This window comes from Lissotriton vulgaris, chromosome 4_1 (assembly GCF_964263255.1).
Source record: "Lissotriton vulgaris chromosome 4_1, aLisVul1.2, whole genome shotgun sequence".
In the NCBI taxonomy this organism is placed as follows: Eukaryota; Metazoa; Chordata; class Amphibia; order Caudata; family Salamandridae; genus Lissotriton; species Lissotriton vulgaris.
The window spans coordinates 1,779,776,638-1,779,800,331 of record NC_141691.1 but is presented as its reverse complement, the minus strand read 5'-3'; positions in this window follow the sequence as shown (position 1 = coordinate 1,779,800,331).

The following is a 23,694-nucleotide window of genomic DNA, read 5'->3' as shown; positions in this document are numbered from 1 at the left end:
TTTTAACAATCTGAGTTCAGGCATACTAAACGTTATTTTTCTACCTTGTTCCTAGGGCAGTTATGTTTATAAGATGTTATAAACAAACTCCCCATTCTGTCCCATGGTAGGCTTGCAATAGTAAAAAATGAAATAGGCATTAATTCACTATCAGGACATGCCACACACATCAGGGCATGTCCTACATTTCACATTCACTGCACCCTGCCCACAGGGATACCTTGTGGGTGACTAACATGTAAGAAAACAAGTTAGGGCCTGGAAAGTGGGCGCACTTGCAAAATCGACATGGCAGTTAACAACTGCACACTGACACTGCAGTGGCAGGTCTGAGTTACCTTTCAGAGCTACTCATGCAGGTGGCACAATCAGTGCTACAGGCCCACTAGCAGCCTTTGATTTATCAGCCCTGGCACATTTAGTGCACTTTACTAGGGACTGACCAGTAAGTCAAATATGCCAATCATGGATAGCCAATCATGTTCACAATTTACACAGGGAGCATATGCACTTTAGCACTGATTAGCAGTGATAAAGTGCCCCAAGGTCAGGAAAAATAGGAGGAAGAAGCACAAAGTATGGGGATAACACTGCAAATAGGGCAGAGTCCAACAGTTCCACTAGAGAAAGCACTTAAATCCACTTCCAATGGACCAGGCACAGGAGCAGGGTGTAATACTTTGATATCCCTGAGACTTAAAACAGGAGGCTAGCCAGCATGTCCTTCGAGAATACTCTGGGTTCAAGTCAGAGTCCAGTTCTTCCTCAGCAGGGCAGAAGGGATCCAGCACCGAAGAAAAGCAGGTCTTCCAGAACAGCAGTCCTGAAGATTGACAGTCTTGGAACAAATACAGCAGTCCTTAATCCTGGCAGAGTTTCTTCACAGGTCCAGTAGTGTCTGATTTGTTGGGGTCAGAGACCCAGTACTTATACTCAATTGGGCCTTTGCAGTGGAGGCGACTTCAAAGAGGGGCTTTGAAGTGCACGGAGGTCCTCTCTCCCAGACTGCAGACTCACTACAGGGGGGTATGGAACCCTTAATGTGGGGACAGAACCTAACCTATTCAGGTGTAAGGGTCAGCTCCTCCCTCACATCCTGCCCAGGATGGCTCGCGAGGATGTGGATGGCCACTCAGTCTCACATAAGCTCCCTTTGTGTGTGGCTGTCTAAAGGGAATGCACAAAATTCAGCTTTTGCCCACCCCAGCCATGTATTGGAATGCTGCAAGAACACAGGTCTAAGAGCAGAAAAGTGCCATCTTTCTAATAGTGAAATTTTCAAAAGGGTAGTGATAAATTCAACTTTACCAGTCAAGTGGATTTATCAACACCATTCCAATGATATGAAATATGACAGACCTACTACTTCTCAATCAGGAATTACAACTTATAGAAGTGTAAGAGGACTCTGGTGGTGAGCCGTTGAGATAGAGACAAAATGGCGGCAGCACCCGCGGTCGAGTAAGCTGGCTCTCACCCTCTGATCCATCCCCCCTACCTGTTTGGACTAGCTTGCAGCAGGCCCTCTGTCCTACAGTGTGGCTTTGTAGATCAGCAATATTTTGAGCTTCTGTGTCCAGAGCCACATATTGCGGGTGTTACTGCGCTCCTGGTTTCCACTTCGCAGCATTGGGCTGCTGCTGCTCTGGACTTGGCACAACCTGTATCACCTAGCAAACCCAATTCCTCCTAAACTCGCAAGAGGTGCTAAAACCCGTGGACCTCCCACAATATCCAGCTCTGTGAAGGGAGCAGGAACAGGGGCTGGAACAGTAGCAGGAGTACAGCGCTCAGTGGAGGTGTGTCCCTTGACTCCGGAGAGGTGATTCAGAAAGCTAGTTCGGCTTGCAGCAGGAAAACTGTACCTGCACTTTATCAAGCAGCCCAGACTTGAAGACCAAAAAGATGTAGTATGCTGAGACGGAGACCAATGGGAATGCCAGCACGGCAGATGTACTGAGCCCCCAGCTGAATCCTTAAGCAGCGTCTCAGTCACTCTCTCGTGACTCTCTCTGTGGTAAAAAGAGTTGAGCGATGGAAGTGGGCAGAGTGCAGATAAGAGCAGGGGGCTTCTGAATTTGGGGCAGGCCTGGACTATGGCAGGGGTACTCGGCTGGAGAGGGGGCAGGGGATATCTTGCCGGCAGGCCCCTGATGGCTGTTATGGAGGGAGAACACATGGAAGTGCCCCAAGCTAAAATGGGGGTCCCTGAGAGATACCCTGGGAGGATAAAATCTAGGGAAAAATACAAATCTGGGAGTTTTAAAACCCAGAACTGGGGGAAACAAACATGTAGCTTGGATACTCTGGACACCATAAAAGAGGAGGATTCTGGTGATAAGTTTTTTCTATGTCAGATCCTTCTAATTCTTCGGGTGATGAGAGCTCGGGAGGCATAAGGGTTTGACCGGGAGGAGAACTGACACACAGTGATGGTAGCAACACAAGCAGCCTGCATTTTAAAGATGGAGACATCGGCGATGCAGGGGACAACCCTTTAATCAGTCCTTCAACTGTTCGAAAGCAGAGAGAACACAAAGAGCTGCCCAGGGCTGGGTCTAAGGAGGCTGCAGGGTCTTTAATATGGTGTTATTCCTTTTCACCCAGCTTTGGGGGGCAGGGGAAATGTGGCCGCAGCAAACATGGCTTCAGGGGCAGTGGAAAACCCAGAGCAGATCTCCGTCTCTACCATTTACCAGAGCATTATGGCGCAAAGAGAGGATACTCGGACGGAAAGCCAAACAACCCAAGGTGCATGTCACAAGCTGCAGAATTCAATCCACCAAGTTGCTAAGTCCTGCTCTGAATTTGTAGGGAGGATTAGTGAAGGAGATACTCAGATTGCTACGCTGGAAAACGAACTGGTAGCCCAAAGATCTCTCTCGGACTCTTAAGAACACAGAAGGATGATACGATATGGAGGTTAACTGATCTGAAAAACTGCTTAAGAAGGAATAATTTGAGAGTCCTTGGCATTCCTGAATGCATGGAGGGAATGGATGTTAGACATTTATAGTTTAGCTCTTTACAGAGGCATTCCCTGAACCTACACAACGGTCTTGGAATGTTGAGGTTCAGAGTGCGCACCGATTCACTTTCAAGCAGCATAGGAGACCGGGACAGCTTATAACTAAGTCAAGAGCTATATTGATCTGTCTGAATAATTGTTTGGCTCTGGAGGCTATTAATGATCTTGCATGGCCAAACAGGTAAAGGGCGGATTCCCTTTCAAGCAGCATAGGAGACCAGGACAGCTTATAACTAAGTCAAGAGCTATATTGATCTGTCTGAATATTTTTTTGGCTCTGGAGGCTATTTATGATCTTGCATGGCCAAACAGGTAAAGGGCAGGAAAGGGGAGTTCATTTTTTGTTAGGCCCGATTTCTGATATGCGACAGGGAGAAGAGGTACCAATTGCGGTAATTGATACCAATGTTCCAGGCAAAGGGGGCTCTGTTTTTTTTGCTTAACCCCGCCAAATTGAAGGCCAAATGCAGATTTTTACCCCAAAGTCAAAGCAAAAAAAATATTTGCAATCAATTTAGAATAGCTAGGACAATGCATGTCTATTTGTGAATATTATTCTGAATTGGGTCAGTAGATATACACCTTGAAAGGTTCTGTTTTTTTTTTTCTTGGGGTGACACGGGAGGTTCTATGTCAGCTTCCCATCACTAAGGAACCTGGGTCCTTTTGCCTCACTAGGCGGGGGGTTGGGGCCCGGTGTTCGTGGAGGATGGGAGCACACTAGGTTGGGGGTGTGGGGGTGAAGTGGTAGGGGGTCTTGAAGCACAGGGAGGGGCGGTGGGTTCAGGGAGAAAACCCCCAAAAAGTCATGGTGGAAGAGGTTGGAGCAAGGTTTACTTAAAAATGTCATTATATAGTTAAATCTGGAGGATAACGCTTTGATTAGATGGGGAATTTGCTGATGGCTGAGAGGTTACAGTTGTGTAGGTTTAATGTGTCTCGTTTAAATGACAGGGCTAAGAGGCAGCAGGTTGATATGGAGTTGAGAGGTTTCCATCCCGATGTGTTGTGTTTACAGGAAGCATGCATTCCCTATGAGAAGCGTGGCGTGATGGCTGAATTAGGGTACATGGTATTAGTGTGTACACAACACAGTTCCACAACTTGTGGGGTGCTATATTGGCTAAAACCTATGTGCGCTTAGAGGTAAGGGCTATTGCGGACAAATATGGGCTCTTGGCTATTGTTGAGTGTGCGATCGGGGATTGAAAATTTGCTATAAGCCTGGTATATGGATGAAATATGGATGAGGCACACATTTTAGATCTTCTTACTACAGAGCTGGTTTCCTGGTCAACTCCCTTGATACTGTGCAGGATTTTAATATACAATTAGATGGCCAAGAGCTACAATCTAGCGACGGGTTGTATATTGGAAGGAAACCTAAAGTTTAGGGCACTGCAGCAGCTTGTGTCTGAGCATGCTATAATAGATCTGTGGTTTATAATCAATACCCTGATGTTGGATTTACTTACTTTTCCTGTCCGCACAATTAATGGGTGAGGTTGGACTAATTGTTTGTCTCTTGGGGTCTGGCAGCTACAGCTAAAATGCAGCTATTTCCCAGACTTACGTCCGATCATAGCCCAGTGGCTATGGATATTTCGGTTCAAGGTCTTCCCCGACCACAGAGACAGTTTTTTTTTGATAGGAAGTTATTAGCAGATGACATATTTGTTACACATATGAAAAGCGGCTTACTCCGTTTTAGGAAATAAATAGGAATACTGCTTCTCCTTCCGTAGTTTGGGATGCCTTGAAGGCAGGGCTTAGGGGGGAAATATTGAGCTTTGGTATACATAAGCAAAGACAGCATAATGTCTTGGTCCAGGGTCTCTTTGATGTTCTCAGGCGGGCTGAATGCAGCTTGATACAATGTGTGGTTGATTAGATGTCAAGTTCTTTGGCACAGGCTGCAGTTGCCCGTTGCAGGGCTAGGATTAATTTATTATGGTCTAAAGATAATGCCTGTAGATATCAAACATTTAGGAGAGAATGTTCTAAATTCAGGGAGGCTACTTGCAGGTGCCTAGCTAAACGCATTCGGAATAAGTAGATTGAGACCGGTATAGTGCTTATAGAAGACTTGTCTGGCAAATTAGTTAGCAAATCTCTTGAGATCTTAGCGGCATTTAGATCTTTTTACCAGGATTAGTATTCGGGGGAGATTCGAAATGGGGAAACCTCGCTTGGCTCCTTACCGCAAGCTTTGTTTGGTCAAACTTTGTGTTGCAAAAATGCAGCATATTTAGAGCTGTGCATACCCTTGGAAGAGGTTGAGAATGCTATTAATTCATTAGCAATAGGTAAAGCAGCGGGTCCTAACAAATTACCTCTGGAATTTTATAAAACCTTTTTTCTGGAACTAAAAACAGAAATGTTGATAGCCTTTAAGGCTGCTCAGCACGGGCAGGTGCCATTATCATGGGATGCTGCTAATATATATATATTTTTTAAAAAGGGATAACATGCCAACTCTCCCAGGATCATATATACCCATCTCTCTTTTAAACAGCAATGATAAAATGTATGCTAAAATGTTGTCATCACTCCTCTCCAGGGTAATAACTCCTTTGGTTTCAATTTGCCAGCATGGCTTTATCCTGGGAAGAGGCACGGGCAATCACATTAATCGGGAGGTGACTTTTTTTGATATAGCTAAGGCTCAACAGACTCTACTAGGGCTGATACTTCTTGACGCCGAAAAGGCGTTTGACCATGTCTCTTGGGAGTATTATTTATGGATGATGATGCGTCCTATATGCTTTGGGTGGGGTTTTATTACTGAAGTTAAAAAGAAGTACAGGTCTCCTATTGCTCAAATCTGTGTGATGGGTTTGGAGTCTGAACCTGTTGTTAGAACCCGAGGGACGGGACAAGGATACCCGTTCTCCCCTCTTTTGTTCACATTATACATCAATCCTTTACTAGTTCAATTAGAGCAGAGTACCATCATCCAACCTGTACAAATCCAGCGGGATGCTTATAAAGTACTGGCTTCTGCCAATGATGTGACAATCATCACTACAACACCAGCAATAGCAATAAAACGATTGACCACTTCATTTGGTCAAATGTCAGGGTATAAACTGAATATCGCTAAAACACAGATTATCTGCACAACCCAGGCTATTTTTGATAATCAAAAAGTTACGCAGGAGGCAGTTTATCTAGTTATTAAAATCCGAGCCTGCCTGGATGATCTAGTAGCTACTAATTGGGACCCTATGTTAGCTGGAATTGAGAAAGAGTTGGGAGGTTAGAGTGCTTACATCTCACATTGGTAGGTTGTTGTAATGTTCTGAAAATTAATATATTACCCAAAGTGCTGTATTTGTTATGTTAGTTCCTTTAGAGCTTAGTTGAGCCCAGCTACAACACCTGCAAGCAATCTGTGGTAGGTTTATTTGGGGTCAGAAACAACCTCGTAGAGCAATGAAATATATGACGCTACCCATAACTCGGTGAGGGTGGGCGGTCCCTAATTTTGTGTTTTATTACTATGCCTGGGTCCTGCAGAATATACGGATTTTATTAACAAGAGAAGCAAGTAGCAGTGCAGCAGACGCCCCTTCTATCTTTCAAATGATGCTAGGCATAGAAGCTGAGAGATGTTTTTTTAGGGTAATCAAACCGAGTTATTATAAAAAGACCTGGTTTAAGATTCTTTGGGCAGCCTTTAAAGTTTGAAAACAGGCGTGTGAAAGCATGAAAATTGGGAAAATAGACTATTACACACCTATTTATGCAACACAGCTACTACCCCTAACCTTTGGGATAAAATAATGGGCAGGTGCAAATTAAAGGGGATCTCAATTATCTGGGACTTTTATGAGAAGGATAACTTGTATGTATTTGCTGCACTTAGGGAAAAATTTGGATTGCCAAACGTAGATTTCTTGATACAGGACTTTCTTTTGAAAATAAAATTGCAGCCATGGGTCATTGGGGAGAATGGTCTCATGGAAGCAATTAAATGTAGGGAGAAAATCGGGAGTCTATGTATGGACCTTCTGGAAATGCAAGAGGATGACCGTGAAGATCAGGATAAGAACTGTAGTAATAGATTGGGGCACGGAGATGGGCTTTTAGAGAAGCCTATTGAGATCGCGGAGAAAATCTTGATCTCCTCAAGCATTAGGGCCCAGCATTATAAAACCATCTTCAATCTTTATCATATACCCGCAAAAATGTTGAAGTGGGTGGTGCAAGTGACGGCAAATGTTTTCGGTGCAGAGCAGATTTAGCAGATAGTCTTCATGTGTTTTTTGCATGCACAAAGCTGCATTAGATTTTTTCAGGGATAGGGATCTTTTTAACTTCGGTGACGGGGGTAAAAATCATGCTTACTCCCACAGCTATGTTATAAGGTGTCACTGATGACGCGCTGGCCGGACTGGCTACACCACATGACGGTTACTTCATATTTATGGCAACTGCTGTGGCCCGGCTTTGTATCACATCACCGTGATGCAAAAATGACCACCTTCCTTTGAAATGTGTAAAGTCCGTATTTTTTGCATTTTTCAGCTTGGAGCATGGCTTATATTCCCACAAAGGACCTCGGAGAAGGAACCTTTGTCTAAAGGTTTGGGGAGCTATGCTTGATTATATGAATGCTGAATGTAATTACCCTTAATTTATTATCTGCTTTATTATCCATTGGTTGGTGCTCTGCTGGCTGATGATAGTATTGATTGTATTGATTGATGTATTTGTGCACTGACTGCTGTTAGCTCTTAATATTTAATAAGAAGTATGAGTATTATATATGTAAGTTAAGTGAACCTTTTTTGTATTTTGATATACAGCATATTTTTATTGTGATAATAATTATTGCTTCAATCTGACATTATGGCAAAAAAAAAAAAAAAGAAAAAAAGGAATTACAATTTATAAGTTTAAAGAGGAATTTCCAATGATAACTTATGAGAGGAGTAGGCCTCACAGTAGTGAATGTGGCTGTTTTTCTGCACCAGGACATACAAAACTTAAAAGTACAATTCCTAATTTTTGATTACAGAGCATCCTGCCTTATGGGCTACGTAGGGCCTAACTTTGGGTTACTTATGTGTAACAAAAGGGGAGTTGAAGGCTTGGCAAGGGGTTTTAAATGCCAAATAGACATGGCTGTGTGAACTGCACACACAGGCTCTGCCGCCATGGGCCTGAGATATGTTTAAAGTCCTACTTGTGTGGGTGGAACAATCAGTGCTGCTGGCCCTCTAGCAGCATTCAATTTACAGGCCCTGTGAACAGGAATTGCACTCTACTAGGGACTTATATATGCACTAAATATGCCAATTGTGGAAAAGTCAATAAAACTATATTTTAGGGGTGAAGCACATGCAATTTAGCACTGATTGGCCGTCGTAAAGTGCTCAACGTCCTAAAGCCAACAAAAAGAAATTAGCAAAAAGGTGAGGCAAACATGCAAAAAGTTTGGCGAAGACCACCATAAGGCTGTCAGGTCTAACATGTGCACCCCCAGCTGAAAGTAAGGGAGAGCTACCCAACCTCTTGAGAGTTCTCATCACTAAAGCGGGAGAACTTGGAAAGTTATGTTATGTTATGTTATATTAATTTATTATGCGCACAGCGACTCCAGCGAAGGAGCGTCCCGGCGCAGAGACAAGGAGAAACATAACACAACAGGAAAAGATAAGACCTAAAAGGGATAACTAAAACAGGAATGTTTTAATGGCTCTCCGAAAAGACAACAGGTCATCAAGCAGACGGATTTCAACTGGGAGGGTGTTCCAGATTAGTGCAGCTTTCACCCTGAAAGAACGACCCCCCATCCGGCTGAGCCTGAATCTGGGGACAACAGCAAGGGCCTGACCTTGGGATCGAAGGTTACGGGTGGGAACATAGAAGGAGATACAGTTGGACAGAATTTCAGGGCCTATACCTCTTAGGATTTTAAAGGTCAAACAAAGGACCTTAAAAAGAATACGCTTCCTAACAGGGAGCCAATGCAGGGAGCGGAGGACATTAACCACCGGGCAGAATCTAGGTAGGCCAACAATGGCCCTAGCCGCGGCGTTTTGAACCCGCTGCAGACGAGTTAACTCAGCCTGGTTGGCCCCTGCCAGAAGAGAGCTAGCGTAGTCCAGGCGGGAGATGATAGTTGCCTGGACTACAAGCTGTCTGGTTGGGGCGTCAAAGAATTTAAGAACAGGTCTTAAACCTCTTAACAGTCCAAAGCAACAGGCTGCAGTTTTTTTAGTATGCCCTACAAAGGTGAGACCCGCGTCCAACCAGACCCCTAGATTTTTCACCTCCGACACCGGGGTCGGAGTAGGGCCCAGCTCAGAAGGCCACCACTGATCGCCCCAAAGCTCTACTCCCTTCCCGACAACCATTACCTCCGTTTTTGTGGCATTAAGCTGGAGACAGTTTCCTGTCAACCAGCTAGCCACCGCCTTCAGTCCAGACTGAAACCTGGGGGCATCTTGTTCCGCATCCCCGCTGAGAGTAACCGCCAGCTGTGTGTCATCGGCATATGAGACCAAAGTAAGGCCCCACAGCCTAGCGACATCAGCCAGCGGTCTCACGTATAGATTGAACACCGTGGGACTCAGCGAGGACCCCTGCGGGACCCCCATAGCCAGAGGCAGGAACCTGGACTTGAAGGGAGGGATGGCAACACAGAAGGAACGGTTGTCCAGGAAGGAGCGGAACCATTGCAGCGCCTGGCCACCGATGCCAATCTCCTCGAGCCGATGCAGGAGGATGCTGTGAGATACAGTATCGAAGGCGGCGCTGAGGTCTAACAAAATCGGCGCCGCCGTCTGACCAGCATCCAACCTCGCACGGAGATGTTCCACCATCACAAGAAGGGCGGTTTCCGTGCTGTGGCCAGCACGGAAGCCGTTTTGTGTGGGATCGAGGGCATTGGTCCGGGCTAGATGTTCTGAGAGGGCCAGATTGACATGGGCCTCTGTCAGCTTTGCTGGCAGCGAGATGGGACGATAGCTTTCCGACTTAGACGGGTCCAAGGAGGGTTTTTTAATGATCGGAGACACCACCGCCTGTTTCCATCTAGTTGGAACTACTCCCGACTCCAGGGAGAGGTTGACAAGGGAACGTACAACAGGGCGTCCCATAAAGGTCTGATCTCGAAAGAGAGCAGGTCTCACTGGATCAGATGGGGACCCAGATTTAACTTGCAAAGCAAGTTTGTCAAATCCGTCCGAGGTGAGAGGGGGGAAAGAGAGCAGGGTGATCTGATGAGGTGTCCCAGTGGAGCTACCCAACACAGTCTCAGTACTAGGGAATGTCCGATATATAGCTTGGACTTTTCCCAAGAAATAGGAAGCAATGGATTCGCAATGTGCGACAGAGCTCCCAGCCGTAGAGGTGACCCGCTTTGACATAAGATCTTTAACCGCCTTGAAGATGGCCTTCGACGGGTTGGTGCTGTTCCGGAATTCTTCGGCATAGAAGGCCGCTCGAGCACGGCATATGGCCCGATGATAGAGCTTGACGGACGCGGCATATGCAGCTTTTAACTCAGCCCCATATGTCTTCCGCCAAGCCCTCTCCGCCCGTCTACAGGCTCCCTTCAAGGCGCGCAGAGCGCCATCAAACCAGGGACTCGACTCGCGAGGATTGATCTTCGTCGATACAATAGGTATCAGGGCGTCCAGGGCCCTAGTGAGCCAAGAACAAAAGAGGTCATACCCCTCCTCTACGTTGTTCAATGGACCCAAGGGTTCCACTGACAGAAGATGATGGAAATCTTCCAACCTGAGTTTATTCCAGGATCTCCTGGGTACCCGTCTAGCTGAGGAGGTAGAGGTGGTAGCTGATATAGGACAACAGATGGACACCAGAAAATGGTCAGACCATTCTACAGGAGTGATCGTCATGACTTTAGCCTCTGTCAAATTGGTGAAGAAAGGGTCAAGAATATGCCCCCCAGAATGAGTAGGCTGGGAGACCAGCTGGGAAAGTTGGAAGGCCTCTAAGTCCAGAGAAATACTACCAGTTGTCAGACTGGAAGGTGTGTCGAAGTGCAGATTTAAATCGCTCAGAATGGAAAAATTGGCACAGTCAGTGATCAGGGTGCCAACAATATCCGGGAAGGCATTCCTGAACGCCACGTCACTGCCCGGCGGACGATACACCACCATCCCAGAGAGTGTAAATTCTGGGCTGACAGAGACTTTAAAAGAGGCACTTTCGCAGCCAGCAATCTTGAGACCGTTCCACACACAAGGAAAGCTGGACCTCACTATAAGGGCTATTCCCCCCCCTCTAGATAATCTATTCATGGTATACATAGAGTAGCCAGGGGGGCATACTAGATTGGGAATGGCAGTGTCAGCTTCCTGAAGCCACGTTTCAGTTATGGCAAAGATGTCCGGGGCTTCATTTTCAATCAGATCGTACACGTTCTGCTGATGTTTCAGGATCGACCTGACATTTAGATTCATAATCCGCAGAGAGGAAGGAAAGGCCCTACTGTGGTGGGCGACAGAAGGAGAATTCCGGGAGAGAGGTAGCGGGGCCTCAAGTACCAAGCCATTGCAAGGGCAACGGTACGGACCACATAGAGGATGGACAGGCGGTAGAGTACAACTACAGCTCACCTTACCGATAGAATACAAGCTCTCCCTAGAAAAAGTCTGCATGGCGATACTAACAGGGTAACCCAGAGCCCGCCACGTCCCGCGCGTCCTTAGCGCGGACGGGCGCAGACGGGCAGGACTCTGGCACGACTCCGGCCACGCGAGGACACGCCCGCTGCGCGATCCCGCTGCGTTAGGGGAGGAGCATTAAATACGCGTTCCCCCGCTGGCGCACGCGCAATGAAGCGCTGTCAGGTCTAGTGCCACACTCACCCCAAACCAAGATGTCCGCCTCCCCAGGAAACAACCCGCCAAGCGGCGGTGCGGGACACAATTATTGTGCAAGTGAGTGGAAGTTGAGAGTGAGGGTCTGAGCGACCAAAAAGAAAAATGAAAATCAGGTATTTAAAATCAAGTATTTAAAATCCGCTGAGCAGCAAGCGCCGTCACGCTCCTGTCGGCAGTGCGCTCCTTGTCCAAAGACCATTAAGCACTGGTGTGGTCTACCCCAGGTCTGTGTGCCACTGTAAAGGCCATTCCCTATAGGGAGATGGACCACCTCAACAATTTTTGATTCTCGCCCCTCATTTGCATTAGCCATCTGAGGGGCCTATGGTCTGACTGAATCAGGTGGTGAGTCTCAAACAGTTATGGCCTCAAATTCTTCAGTGCCCAGACCAGAGCAAAGGCTTCTCTTTCAATGGCACTCCACCTCCGTTCCCTGGGAATTAACCTTCTATAGATGAAAGCTGCAGGTTGGTAAAGGCCCTCATCATTTAGCTGTAATAGAACTGCCCTATGCCCTGTTCTGTAGTAAATGTCTGTACAATGAATTCACTGGGAAAGCCAGGGGGCTTGCACACTTGAGCACAAGGGCTGTGCTGTGCACATCGCCTGCTTAAGGGAGTAAAATGCCTTTTGCCATGTGTTAGACCTGGCATCCTTGGCTTGGTTTCCCCTGATTTTTTGCCTCTGCCTCCTGTATTTTTGGACACTGTGCTGGATTTTGTTTTGCTGGTTTAAATGTTTTGGACACTTTGCCACTGCTGATCAGTACCAAAGTGCAAATGCTCCCTTGTTAAATTATTACTATAATTGGTTATCCATGATTGACATATTTATTTTCCCTATAAAGTCCCTTGTAAAGGGCACTGAGTGTACCAGGGCTGGTAATTCAAAAGCTACTAGGGGGCCTGCAGCACTGGTTGTGCCACCCACCCGAGTAGCCCTAAAATGGTGTCTCAGGCCAGCCACTGCAGTGCCTGTGTACAGTCTGTGGACTGCCCTGTTGTCCTGGCCAGTGTACACATTGACCAGGCCTTCCGTTTTCTTTCACATTGGACACCCCTATGGTAGGCCCAAGGTACCCCCCTGGGCAGGGTGCTGTGTATGTGAAAGGTGGGACATGTACTAATGTGGGTGACATGTCCTAGTAGTGAAATACTGCCAAATTCGTTTTTTCACTATTGAAAGGCTATCTTGCCCATAGGCTAACATGGGGAATGCTGTGTATCATATTTTCCTGCATATCCTCCCATAGTGGAAAGATAAACATACGGAGTCTGTTATTCCTGAATTTAATAATGCATCTTTTAGGAAAGATGGTTATTAAACTCTGTGTTTGAAAATAGCACTTTTTAGAAAATGGCTATATTCCTGTTCAACCTTCCTGTGTGCCTGTTTTTGTATTGACTGTCTGGTTTGTGAGTGACATGGGATGGGGGCGGCTGCAGGAGGCTGGGGGACTCAGCCCTAATCTGAATAGACCTATCTACATTTAGAGTGGTGGGAGGAGTTGCACCTGGCCCTGAATAGGACTGTGTCTGCTTTCCGCAATGCTGGCTCCACCTTCTGCGGTGTGTCTGATGGCCCTGGCCTCCCCTCACAAAGGGAGAAGACCTGCCCTGGCAGAGGGCACCCAGAACTGGTTGGGACTGGATCCTAGACCCCACACAAAGAACAAAGACTTTTGGGGTATAAAAGTAAGACCTAAGACCCAAGTAAAATTAGACTACTTCTGCAATCAAGAGGAATATCTGCTAAGAAGATCAGCTGTAGAGACTAAGGAAGACTGCCCTTGCTGTGTGTTCTGGGACTGACCTGCAGTTTGCTGTATCCACTGAAGAGGAGAAAAGGGGACTTTGCTATGTTCTCTGCTTCCCCTCACGTGCTTGAGAAAATGACTTTGCTGTGTGCTGTGTCTTAAAAGAGTCTCGAAGGGCCTGAGAAGAGCTGGCCTCCTGTTGGGAACTCAGGGACACCAAGGTTCCCAAAGTAATACTCTACAATTGACTGCATGCATATCTCTGTGCACAGCCTGGACTCCCTGCTAGATTTGCCTGCCCGTGTGACCCTGGGAACTCGGTGTGCGATCGGCACACAGTAAGGCTGGTGGAGGACTGCTGCGACATTAATTGCCTACTCCGGCGCTCGAGAGTGCGTCTCTGTGCACTGCCCGAGGCCGTCATCAAAAGGAGGCCGGAATCACCGCCACTGGCCCAGGACAACTGAGGAGAGAAGTGCTTGTAATTCGATCACAGTGCTGTGCCCAAAAAGGTCCCTGCACCGCCGCAAGTGAGTGCCTGAGGATGAATTCGAGGAGAAGAGAGAAGCCGCTGACATCCCTGCTGTGCCTTGCTCGTATTGACCCCAGCCATCAGGGATTCCTACGTCGTCATCGGTGTGCCACGTCTGGATTGGTTCCCGCTCAGGGGATTCCTACCGTGTCATCAGCCTGCTGCACTGGGATTGGCCTAGCCTTGAGGGTTTCCCCACGTGCAAGCCTGGAATCGGAGCTGTACCGACCACCGGGGAGCCTCTCGGAAAAGAAACCTGCCCTGCTGGGAGGACGCCTAGCATCTCAGGGACGGCCCAGTACTCGCCTGCCAGGTAACTCGCTCCGGTTCTCATACGGGAGCTCGTGCCTCCTGCAGGGATCTCTCCACGCTCCACTGACGGGCCGTGGGTGGCTCCTAAAGTCCCGCACTAAGGGGCCGATTAGGATGTCGGGCGGATTGCCCCCACCAGGCTGGCGATAGCCACCGCCAGAATGGCGGGGGCAATCCGCCCGACATCCATACTCGTTTCCCCCGCCATATTAGTATGGCGGAGGAGACCTCGGCGGACGGAAAGACCGTCCGCCGCTTTTCCTCCCCGCCTTGTGGCCGGGGCGGAAAAGGAATAATATGGTGGCGGTGTCTATTAGACACCGCCAGCCATATTATGATGGTTGTTTACAGGTGCCTTTCCGCGGCGGCGATGCCGCCACGCAAAGGCATGCGGTCTTCACTCTTGGGGGCCTCCTGCGGACCCCCAGAGTGAAGAAGAGGTGGGGGTGCACATGGGGGGCACCGCGCGGTGCCTGCCACTTTGTAAATGCAAATGCTGAAAAAATACAGGATATGCCCGCCACTGTGGCGGGCACATCCTAATACCGCTCACGGGACCCCCGCCCTTATGGCGGGCGGTTCCGCATACCGACAGGATGGCGGGCGGACAAAGTCCACCCGTCATCCTAATGACAACTTAAGTACCTGTGCATTGGGGGACAAAGGGAACGGGTCCCGTCCCATTCAAATAGAGAAAGCGGCAGTGGGGTCCATAATTAAGATCCTAGTATTGTGGATGATACCGAGTGCAGAAACAGAACACCCGTGCCTCATTTAAAAACTGAACTGCTGAGTCCCCACGGTTGGGACTAAAACAAACTTGGAAAAAGAGTCAGGCTACCAGTCATACTCAGCCTACAAGGGATCCTTTTTCACATATAATAGAGAACCCTTTCATACAACGAGGGACAGTGTTACAAGTAAACTGTCTATGAGAAGATAGACAACATTACAAGAAAGCCATTGATTTTTGAAGTAACTTTATTGGTATGTTTGGTTTGCTGACATTTTTGATCTGACCTAAATCTATTTATAAAGATAACTTATTTTTACAATAATTGGTGTGGTGTTACTGTGTGTGCTAGTCAAATACTTTACACATTGCCTAGGGGATAAGCCTGTTTGCTCGTGCCAAGCTACGAAGGGGCTGAGCAATGATTATCAACGGCGTGTATTCCCTTACCCTGACTAGAAATAAGGGCCTCTAATTGGACAAAGGTACTTACCTCTGCCAACTAGAGTCCCCCAGATCTAACACCATGCCTCTGTCCAAATCACATGTCGGGGCTGCATCTTCGAAGTCAGCTCTGTCAATAATGCCATATCTCTTGACAAACCTCCTGTAGTACCCTGGGAGGCCCAAGAAGGCTCTCACCTCAGTTTGGGGTTTGGGGGGCTTCCATGCCATGATAATCTCTATCTTGGCCTGGAGGGGCTGCACCTTACACCTGCCCACCAGATATACTAAGTACACAACATACCCCTGCCCTACCATTGTTTCATCACCTCCTGGCTGGCCTCCAAGTTGTTAGAAGCTTGCTTCCACAACTTGGCCATCTGGCTCCTGAAGGCCAGCATGTAGGTAATTATACTCTGGGGAGGTTTCCTGGGAGCTTTCTCCTACCCTTCCTTCACCAGACTGAGAGGTCCCCTTACAGGATGCCCCATTCACGCCTCAGGGCCTTAGGCAGGTCCTTGATCATGTCTTTGAGGGTCTTGTTGAATCTCTCAACAAGCCCTTTGTTTTTTAGATGCTAAGGGGTAGAGAACTTGTAAGTAACTCCACACTCCTGTTATATTCCATATAGGTACGTTATATAGGCACAGGTAACATCACAATGTTTTACCTATATTCTTCCCTACATTACATAAATTATGGTTCTTAGGCACTGACCTTTTACCTAGATATGACACTGCATCCAGAATGCAGGTTTTCCCTAGCTTGAATCTCATACATTATGTATGAGGTTTCTAGGAAGCACAGCGGGACAACCATCTCCTGTATAATATCTCTGTATAAACTTCAGGCCCGAGGTCATCCTCTAGGCAGACACAGTAACACAGCAAGGTAGGACCCCTCAGGATACCTGTGGGTATATACACATCACATTTTGCTTTAGAAAGACAGAGGAGACTGTGACTTTATGGCTAAAACATTAACCAGAGACACTGAGGTTCCTGCATGCAGACGCCCCAGCTCGCAGTGATCTAACATCGGGGTGTCCAACTCGAGACCAGGACCAGGTCCCATATTTTCTCATTCTCAGGTAATGGGGTTGACTAGATCCAGAAGGATTCTTGGCATAACACCTATACAGATGCTAGGTAAATTTAGGTACATCTAGTTAGGGAGGCATAGTAGGACTACGCTCTGTTTATCATCAATTCTATGTAATTGTATATATTCATGATTACTGCAAAATGGTAGAACTGTCTGTCCCTTCATTTTCGTAGTACTGCTAATGATATCTCTGCTACTGTCTAATGGTTGTAGAAGCTCATCTATTCTACACTAGAATAATCACTGTTCAATAAATTCTTATTGACAAAATGCCTAGTATGTTTATTCTGTGTATCTCTGAGACCAACTAAATGAGGGATCAGGGTTGTTATGTTCTGAGGTTGCTCGGAACCAGTCTGTCACCAATCCCACAGTTTATGTTATTCAAATGTGCAGATCCTGTATAAGTATATAAGAACGCCACAACACTCCTTCCATGAAATTAGTGCCCCTATCAGATACCACTTCCTTGGGAAAAACCACTCTGGTAAAAATCCCCAATAGGGCCTTGGCCACTGCAGGTGCAGTCCTCAGAGAAAATGCCTCTTGGTATCTTGACTGTGGAACAGTGAAGGGTTTGGATCCTACATCTGCCCAGCCCGGATCTCAACAACAGGGAAAACAGAACAGGTTGGCTGGACAGGAAAATTAACAAGAAAATTCTACAGACACGCAGTCAATATGTACCACGTGACCACTGGATTTATATTCCAAACAAATTTATTTTCTTTTTACTGAGATTGTCAAAGTTTCAAAAACACAGGCACAAACAAAAAACCATCAGAACAGTGAGTTCATGTATACAGTATCTACAAATATACAAATTTACAAATGTACAGTACTTACAACAATGAGTCAAACAAAGCAAATAATAACACACCAAAGAACAGTAAAACATACAGTGATCCAAATAAATTGCAGTTATATACAGTGCAAAAATTAGTGCATGAAACAGAAGGGAGAACCAGTCCTTAGAACTATGAAACCAAGGGACAGGCGGGATAGATGGAAAGGAATGCCTGCCTGTCTACCAAAACCTGTGGTCAAGTATTTATGTGGGGTTGCACTGCTAGGGTCCAAAGTACTAAGGTGAATTATATCCTAGCGGCACCCTTTGAGATTGCCACAGGGTGGGAGTGTCGACGCGTTTCGAACCTAGATGTTGTAGGTTCTCTTCAGGACAGGGACTGGGGACGGTAAATCTGCACCGGGGCACAGAAGTTGCCGTAGTGTGGGTAAATCTCAATGAGCAGTCAATTCTGTAATTCACACAGTGGTGGACTGAAGACGTGATGCCCGCCAAGCGGTGCACACTCGGGGTGGTGAACGGCTCACATTTTGCAGCGCAGGTGTTGTTGGCTGAATTCAAAATAATGGTAATGGGGGCGCCTGGTCACTGAACCAAATTCAAGCCGGCAGGCGGTATCGATTTAACCGGGGCCCGTCGCGTGGAAGGAATCAATCAGTCGTTTCCAAAAGAAGTTCAGTAGTAGAAGTTGGTATCTTGTGGCATGGTACACCAGTACCAGGATAAACCTGTTGCCAGAGGCTGTCTGGGGATCCATAGGCCCTACAAATCCAATTCCCACCATTTCAAAGAGGTTGCCAATGACAGACAAGTGATTAAAGGGGGATTTTAGCGTCTTTCCTGCCTCCACTGGCATAGCAGGTCAAGCAAGTCCTGCAGGATGTATATGAGGAAATCTTCATCCGAGGCCAGAAAATGTGGGTGACATGCTTGGAACAAGTCTTGTCCTGCCCCATATGTCCTCCCAGGTGTAGGAAGTAGAAAGGTCCTATAGCATTGGGGAACGGCCAGTGTCCTTGTTGCCTCATGCACACATGCCTTAGGCTCATTATACAGGATTTTTCCCTCCCAGCAGATGCAGTGATTCCAAGATCATCACCTGCTGCCTGGGCTTCAGCCTGTTCCCTCATGTCCTCGAAGGTTTGGCACTCTATATGTGCCTTACAGATCTCCTCCCCGGTGATCCCCCTTTAGTTTCCATCTAGCAAGTTCAGACAGGTCACCAAGAGAGGCCAAGCCCTCCTCAGTGTGCTCCAGGATTTCTTCCTCTGGTGCACCATCCACATCACCTGGAAGACATTCAAGGGCTGTTTTCCCACTCCCCTTGTACTTCCCTCTTTTGGCAGCTGTGTGGGTCATCTTTCCAGGCTCCAGGCCTCCTTGATGCCCTTCCTGGAAATCCATGGACCTGATAGTAGCACATATCCACTCTGACCATCCTAACATTTCCATATGTGACTTAAGCTCCACTTCCTTCCAGGTAGTGTGCTCAAGATCATTCCCTACCAAACAGTCCACAGGCATGGCAGGGCTCACAGCAACTTTCAGAAGACTTGAGACCCTCCCCCCTATCAAATGGAACAAGGACCACTGAATGCTGATGCTTACTGTTGTCAGCCACCACAACCTGGTGTAATATATTGGGTATAACATGCCCTAGGGCCACCAGTTGACTCCTTACCATAGTCATTCTGGCTCCTGTCTCCTTCAGAGCCTCAGAACATTTCCCATTGATGGTAATTCACTGCTTATCCTTGTAGTATTGGAGGGAACATATGTTTTAGGAACCATCTCATTACACCCAGGGACAAAGGGTAACCTCACTGAACCCCCCCACTTTCTGGGACAAATTCCTCCCCAAGCACTATACTTGCCACCCCTGGTGTCTTACATCCAGTGGGAGACCGTGCTCACTTTGGGCATTTGGGATCCAACTTGTAATACTCGTACTCGAAGTACTCATGGCATTTTGTATTCTTTGGCTAACTCTTGTCAGGGAAGCTCTCTTTCTAATGGTCATATTTTGAATCAGATCCTTTCCCATGTAACGACTTTGGGGTCCTTGAGGGAACTCTTTCTTTTTCTCCCCCCTCCTTCTTCTGGTAGGAACCCTGACACCTTTTAGGAGTCCCCCCAGATGCCTTCTTGGGCACTTTGGTACTGAGCCAGATGTTCACCTCCTCAGCAAGCTTCCTGGGGTCAGTTAGCTCACTATCAACCAATAATTGGTGCAGCTCTGAAAAACAAATATATAGTATGTGCTCTTTCAAATCAAGTTGTACAGCCCAGGAGAGTTATCAACCTTGCTGCCCCTCATCCAGTCTTTCAGTGCATTGCTATCATAATCATAGAAGTCCTCCCATGTTTGTGTAGAGGATTTGTGGCTGCCCCTCAACCTCTGTCTATACCTCTCAGGGATCAGCCCAAATGTACTAACAATTATGGTCTTCATGGGGGTGTACTGTATTTGATCCTCTACCTTTAGTGTTAGGAGTGTGCCCTTCCCCACCTTGGGCATGTATCACCAAAAGCTACCCCCCCCAAGGACTCCTCTTGAACCTTATTCTCCCTTAGAGCCACTTTATAGGCAGAGAACCATTTGTCAATGTCATCCCTCACAACAAAACCATGTACCTAGTCCTTTCGGATGCATACTCTCCCTTCTCCAGCAGACACTGCAGGTACACTGCCACCATTGCTGCTTGGCTCCACTTGCATGGCTTTGATGTCCACCTGTCTAAGGCTTAGCTCATGGGCCATTCTCTTTTCTCCCATAGCAGCCTCCTCTCTTCTAGAGCTTCCTCCTTCCCCAATTTTGCAAGCTCTAGGTTCAGCTTTCTCTCTTCCCTCCTGTCCTCCAGCTCCTCTGGGCATAGGTTCCTAGATGGCACACCGCTCCCTGCACGTGGATAGACTCAGACCGGTCTTGCTCCAAGTCTTCCTCAGATCCTGATCCTTCCTCCTCATTGTCTGTGTGGGTCTAGTGGGCTTCTGCCCGTGCTCTCAAAGCTGTTTAGAGCTCTGCTTTCTAATCACTCCCTTTGGTAAACAACCTCTTCTCCTGGCAGAATCCCTTTAGCTGGGCCACAGTGTAGCTCTCTAGGTTGGCCAACTCAAACTCCATCTTGTCAGGTAAGGTCACAGACACAACAATAAAAATGGCAGATGGGAAAACTTTGAAAAAGACAGAAAATGTCAGTCAGGGAGAATTGATTTAAATTGTTCTAGATATGTAGTAGTGTACACCAAGTCACTGTATGGCAGCGTACGAACACAAGGCCCCAGCGCCACACAGCACATAACCAAATATTCAGACTACTTAGACCAGAAAAAGCAGTGTTTAAAGATATTTTCTGAATTTGAAGTGGTCAGTGCATTGGCGAATATGGAGTGGGGGGTTGTTCAAAAGTAAGGGGGCTAAGTAAGAGAAGGATATACCTCCTGAATGAGATTTCATGATCCATGGTACTGTCAGAAAGGCTTTATCACTAGATCTTAATGGTCTGCCTGAATGATAGTGGATGAGTTTAAAGAAAAGGTAACTCTGACCTTTTCCGTTTAGGGACTTATGGGTCAGACAACAAACATTGAAGATGATTCTTTTACGAATCGGCAACCAGTGAAGCACATGCAAAGTGGGTCTGAGGCAGACCTGGCTGGATTATTGCTGATGAGACGTGCTGCCATGTTCTGTATTACTTGCAGTTGTCTTAAGGCAGTCTCATTTATGGAAGACAATAAGGCATTGTATTAGTCCATGCAGCTTATGATCAATGCTTGGACGAGGGCTTTCCTTGCTGAATGTGAATGGAGGGGGAAAACTTTCTGTAGCAGCCGCAACATATGAAAGCAGGTGCCAGTGGTATTAGCAATTTTCTCTTTTGTAGTGAGAAATTGATCAAAGTGTACACTTACATTTTTTACTATCAATTTAGGAGAAAGATCAATGCCAAGTTCACATTGCCACCAGTAGAGGGACCAAAACTGTTGAGCCTTGCCAAACAGCATAATTTCAGTTTTGTTGACATTTAGCTAGAGTGTAATACTTGTGCAACACTTCAAACAGTAACACAGTGAAACACCACAAAAGACTCCCCATCAGCTTAGAAAGAAAAAGTAGATTATGATTTTATAAATAAAAGAAGCCCAAAATTACAAACATCCAATAATAGAAGTCAAGATATGAATATTTAAAGATTAAAAGTGAAAAATAGCACTTAGAAGCAATAAACATCTATGGGGTTATATGGTTGTGCTGCACCAGGGCAAAGTCAAGAGTTCAGGCCGACTGCAATGGAGTGCAGGCCAGATACTGGAGCCACACAAGGACCACTGAACAAAAGTACCTTGATACTGGTGGTAACAGCAAGAAGCAGGGTGCAGTTGAGCAATGCGTTGGTGTCAATCCTATGGTCGAGGTTATGCATCAATATTCTCCATGCAGTTATGGCAATGCACCAGTTTCAACGATGAAGCACCAGCTCTGAGATGCGTTTGTTTCTAGTGTGATACATCGGTTTCTCCATACAGTCAAGGGGATGCATCGATTGTCTCTCACTGCAGGGGTGGCCATGCATCAGTACCAATGGCGATGAACTGATTCCAAGTGGGATGTGCCGGTTCTGTTCCTGCAACAGCTGCGATGTGTCGGTTCTGCTTCTCAAAGCAGAGGATGAATCAGTTCCACTGGAGCAAGCACCAGGATCCACTTCCAATGGACCAGGCAAAGGAGCAGGTTGTAAGACCTTGATATTCCTGAGTCATAAAACAGGAGGCAAGCCAGTATACCCTTGGAGATCACTCTGGGTTCAAGTCAAACAGTCCAGTTCTTCCCCAGCAGGGTAAATGGTAGCAGGCAGCAGGGCAGCACAGCAGTTCTTCAAGTGCAGCAGTCCAGCAGAGTGGCAGTCCTTATAACAACGAGCTCAGGCTGAGTGGTTTGCATTGACAATTGTGCGGGCAACAATGATGTGCTAATATACAACTTTGTGCCATTCGATACTACTGACATTGACAGAAAGTTTTGGGGTTTGATCAGAATCGTGCTCATTCTACTCAACAAGATACAATATATATAGATTGGGCGGCGTGTGTGTTGGTATTTCACTATGACTGCACTCCAAAATACATGTCTATTGGATGCATCTCTAATATCAACTGATACCCTGTTTGCTGTAAATTGTGGTATACGGACAGCTTTGCTATTTAGGTGGCCTAGCTAGGCCTGAGAGTGAGCAGAAATCCATCTCAGATGATAAGATTGCTCATAACTCTGCCTTCATCACTAATATTTACATCGGTGGTGGACAGACTCACTCAGGTCTACTCACATTAGTTTGTTAGTGAACTTGCTGTTACTGTTGGTATGTGTTTCAAATGCTTTTCTAACGTTGTCCTTTGTCTCCTTATGATTTACTACAATGGTGGAAATTGTGGGCCTCTTACTGTGTTAGTTCTCTTAGTACCAATAGACCAACACTAGGCTTTATGTATACTTTCACAGAGTGACTGTACCAACTGGCCCTGTCGAAGGCCCCCGCACCCAGAGTTGGTTCACCGTAAGGCCAGACACATAATGACCATTAAAGGGGAGCATTTTTTTTAAATTCCCCTGCACTTTTCTCATATTCCTATCCACTGGGAATGGACCAGAATAAAATGTACATTTAGCTTACTAGGAGGTAGTTTTACATTCACCACATTGTAAATATAGCACTCTGCCTCTCATCCATACTTAGCATTGATCCAAAACTAAAACACCTCAGTTCCTCTCTGTTGAAGAGATGTAGCCCGTACCAGGTACTATTTGGTCCTGTTGTGAAGAGGGAACCCAAAGATGAAGCATGTCATCCTCAGGTGGATGAGGGTTCTTGTCCTAAGAAAACATTTTTTCAAGTACACAAACACACTTTTATAACCAGACATACTTATGTATGTTTTCAGATCAATGGATCTGCCTTTGACACTGCAGACCTTAGTGGCCTACTGAAGAGATACTGCTAACTATTAGATATACTCCTTTTTCAAATGGTGTCCTCAGCAGGTCAGGTTTGGTGTTTTCACTGCCTGGTCAGATAGCTGGTCTGTGGGGTTCTTCAAACATTGCCTTTGCT